The 4,495-nt window shown below is 43.3% G+C and overlaps 1 long non-coding RNA gene across 1 annotated transcript; it reads right to left on the bottom strand.

The window, feature by feature from the left end:
• Positions 1-518: 518 nt before the first annotated feature.
• LOC103902657 lies at positions 519-1,648 on the bottom strand. Its single transcript, XR_657788.2, has 2 exons — positions 1,522-1,648; positions 519-753 (listed from the first exon to the last, which is right to left on the bottom strand). It is a non-coding gene; the product is annotated as an uncharacterized LOC103902657 (long non-coding RNA).
• Positions 1,649-4,495: the final 2,847 nt, after the last annotated feature.

The following is a 4,495-nucleotide window of genomic DNA, read 5'->3' as shown; positions in this document are numbered from 1 at the left end:
TACCAGCTCATGCTCACTGACAGTCTGTAGGTCCTCCTTCAGTGTGGTTCAGCTCAGCTCAGAGATAGACACTTGTGTGGACATCTGAACTGCAAAGACTGAAAATTAAATGAATGTCATGATCAGACTGCTCGAGCCAAACTTTAACTTTCTATCTTGAAAAACGAAACAACTTAAGCTCCCAGAGGGGCTGTTTTCTCTAATCATCCCCTTGGCTCTTCTCAGAACCCTTTCCCAACTTCTATCCCTGTGTTATCTGAATACCTTTCTTACAAAATACATCGATCACAGAATGCACTCTCTCAAATTTTATGCAACCTGGTTCCTTTCCTTCTGGGCAACACAGAGAACTCACTAAGAGGCAGTTTTTAAAGTTAAGGCAAAAAAAAAATATTGCTGTAGCAAAGGCAATTGTGGTGAGAGGTCTTGGCATGGCTGAATAACATGGAAGCCAGCAAGGAACCTGAGCCAGGCTCCATGTGCTCAGGGCAACTTATTGTTGTATTGTACATGATACATACTGCATCAACAGATTTTTATTCCATTTAAAAAAACAAGCAGTCAGTGCTGTTGAGGTTAGAAAGGCATGTTGAAGTACCCAGAAATTCTTGCTGTCTTTTTGCAGCAAGGCAGCTAAGGAGATCACCTCTTCATAAGACATTCATAATGGGAAAAGCAGGTTTGGGATAGCACTTGTTCAGCTTTCCTTCCAGCTGCCCCCTCTTCTGTGCTCCTTTCAGCCCAGTGGTCTGGCTTCAAATGAAAAAAACAAGGCAGTGAAGATCAAAGGGAAACAGTCAGACTTCAAACATCTAATTCTGCAGAGATAACAAAATTATTCTTTTATTTAAAAAAATAAAATCTCACTTCCAATAAAACACCATGTGCATCCCCCATGGGCTCCCCATCTGCTCCATTGGAGGAGCATGGGATCACTCCCCGTACCGGCCTCAGCAGCAGGGGTGAAGGATGGAGCACCAGCCATCTGGAGCGCTCCCCTGGGATCTGGCTTGTATCAGGTAATTATAAGATGTAGCAGTTTTCCCCTTCAAAGCACTTTACAAATATTAAATAATTAACCCACACCACTCCCCCTTTAGGGACAGAACTGGTGCAGTCTCCATATGTACAGAGGGGAGGAGCAGATGTAGATTAGATGACTTTCTCAAGACCTTCTGAGGAGTCAGTAACAGGGCACCTGTTTGCTCCAGTCTTGTGTTTGCTCATGTTTAAAAAGTCCCTTCAACCCTACATGTTGTAATCCCTATTTTACAACAAAGGGGACAGGCAGGTTTTGCTCTGCTGCATCAGCAGTACAGAAGATGTTGCAGTAATCCCGAGTCTGACTTTGAACTTCAAACAGAGCAACGGCAACAAACCTGCATGTGCAATAGCATATATACTTTTAGTTAACAGAGCAGAAATAGTGCCACTTGCTTCACAGAGAAGTAAGAGAAGAGCCTCGAGTCCTGAAGGCATTTGTCAATATCTAGTATAGTGTTATTTCCACACAAACAGTACTACAGGTTGGGGTTGCCAACGGGTGGCTGGAGGACTTGGCGAGTGTATCAGACCAAGAGATCTCTGAAGTGCCCTGGTTGGCAGGATGAGTCTCCATCTTGTTTATATTCCTCTTCGCAGTAGCAGAGCGGTGTCATTCACTGGTGGGTGTATCTCTGGGGAGGGAGCAGGACCTGCAGGAACCTGGGAAGAAGTGAATTTTAATGAAGGGCTTGAAAAGAAAACCTGTTGGCCTGAAGTCTTTGGCGGCAATACGATGGCTGGAGACCAGAGTCTCAGGGAAGGTAAATCAGATTGTACCAGCTCATGCTCACTGACAGTCTGTACGTATATGTAAGAGTCCTACATCTGCATTAAAATGCAGCTGCCTCAGCCAATTTGCTGTACAAACAGCATTAAACACTGGCACATTTTCAGAGGAAGAACTAAGGATAACAATTTTGTTTGAAAAATATAGATGAAATTTTAAGTAAGAAGAGAATATGATTAATCAGCTTGCAGCTTGAAAATAACCTGAGTTATGTACAATATTAATAAAAAGTGACATTTGATACTCAACCAGTCACAGCTTCATTTTGCTATCACACCTGTCAGTTGGCAGCACCAGTGCCACAGCAGTCTCCGGTCATCTCCTCAGGCATCTTTTCCTCCCTGAGAAGGCATCATCCTTGCAACCAGCCCTCAACTCCACAACCCCCTTGGAGGGTTTTTATTCATGAACTCACCCTGCACCTCCTTAGGTTCGTAGCACTAGTGGGACCGCCACTCTGATAGTGGTGCAACAAGAAGCAGAGGCAGGTGTAATCCCGGCAGTGCCTCAGGAGAGCTCAGCTTGGAGGCAGGAGCAGAAACACGGGCATGAGAGCCAGCACCGGTAGGACCAGAGGTCCCGGGAGCTTCCCCTCCCTTCCTCTCAGTCCTCCAAGTGGAGCACCATGCCCACAGCTCTCTTGTTCCCAAGATTAACTTTAAAAATCTTTCTGTCGCAAGGCTTGTCCTGTGTATTTATCACTACTGCTGTAGCCAGGGATTTCTTCTTTTATGGCACCTTTGGCTTTAAATGAAGTGTCACAGGTAATTTGAGGGGTAAAAGAAGCTGCAGTATCATCATGATGTTTCCAAAGCTGTGCCCATCCTCTCAGTTGACCCCCCCGCCTTGCCATGGATCATGAGCAATGAGGTTATATCTCAAAGAGAAGAAAAGGTATTTCACTGACACACGAGACAGTACTGGGTGGTCAGCTGGCTCTGAAACAATCAGACAAAATGACCGAGGTGTAATTCAGAAAAAAATAACGGGCTTGCAACTTCCCAAAATATTTTGAACTTACACAGCATGAATCACCTGTGGTAACTAGCAGAAGGCTCATCAACTGAACTATCCATCAGATTAAATTGATTAAATTATACAATAAAACAAGATTTATCCCTGCCATCCAGACTCCCATTTTGTTGCACTAGTACGATTAAGAAGGGAAAATCAGAATTGCTTTCTCTCCTTTGTTCAGGCACAGTTGCAATCCAGTAAATATCACAGATAGATAGTCTCTAGATGTAAATAGTGTGTGTCTGTGCATGTGTTAATTTTTTTTAATTATACTAAGTAGTTTTCAAGTCCATTCAAAATCTCTCCCCACACCAATTTTTTCTGAGGCACCTGCAAATGTGTCTCAAGAACTGTCGTAAAAGAAATGTCAGGCTCACTCAATCATTGCATTTGCAAACAAAAATGCCAGTGTTTACCAGTCCAATAATGAAAGACTAGATCATGCATACACTGTCCAAGACCATCCTCCTGACCTTAAGAAGAAAACCTCACACACAGATGTTTTCCCTGAATCTTGAATGACAAGGTCAGATAATAATATCCTACTCTGAAATATCAGTGTCACCACAGAGAACTCCCAACTTGCTCCACAAACGTGCTATACACACAAGAGAGTGAAAGGCAACTTCTTAGGCAATAAAGAGCAGCAGCCTGCGGATGAATTGTGCACTGGTAATCCACTCAAATCCCGTGAAGGAAGGGAAGGCAGAGTCGCCCCGTGCTGGGTTCTCTGAACTGTCTGAACAGCTGAAGTATCCCCTTCAACGCAGTGTGGGTCTGCTTCCCCTTTCCCTACACCACTGTCATGCCCTTGGTATTGAAAACATTGCAACAGTTAGTAAAACAGAATTTATATATTCAAGTTAATGCTTTGCAGCTTGTGGATCTTGGTGTGAAAGCTCTAAAACATGAACACCCATTGACTGGCAGACCCCACAGTTGAGAGGTTGATTTCATTTTAAAATAATGTTTTACATTCTATGATTTTATTTTACATTTTCCATTCAATTCTGTTTTCACTTCAGCTGACAAGTGTCTTTGCTTAATTTAATAACAAGAATACTAAGTGGTCACTTGACGTTCTCCCCACCCAGGTCTTCCTCTACAGAGGAAGCTGGTATTCTCATGCCTGTTTCAAAAATCCTTATCCCAATCATACATATGGTCAGACTCCCTCCACAAAGCCACAGTTGTTTGAAGGGACATCATCAAATAAATACAAACACGTTGGCACAAGTTTCAGTGTTAGCCATTAAGAGAAATGGTTTATTTCCAGTCATAAAGCAAAGACGTCTTTAGGGATCTTGCTTTGTGCCATTTTAGCCTTGCACAGTTCATGCCCTCAATAAAATTACTCCTGGTTTACACCTGTTGTGGTTTAACCTGGCAGGCAGCTAAACACCACACAGCTGTTCCCTCACTCCCCTCCACCCCCTGCAGTGGGATGGGGGAGAGAATTGAGGGGAAAAAAGTAAAATTCATGGGATTGATAAAGACAGTTCAATAGGACAGAAAAGGAAGGGAAAATAATAATAATAATAATAATGATAAAAGAATATACAAAATAAGTGATGCACAATGCGATTTCTCACCACCTGCCGAACGATGCCCAGCCAGTCCCCGAGCAGCGGTCACCACCCCCCGGCC

Source organism: Aptenodytes forsteri, unplaced genomic scaffold, assembly GCF_000699145.1.
Source record: "Aptenodytes forsteri isolate BGI_AS27 unplaced genomic scaffold, ASM69914v1 Scaffold309, whole genome shotgun sequence".
NCBI lineage: Eukaryota > Metazoa > Chordata > Aves > Sphenisciformes > Spheniscidae > Aptenodytes > Aptenodytes forsteri.
This window is presented reverse-complemented; position numbering and strand designations above follow the sequence as displayed.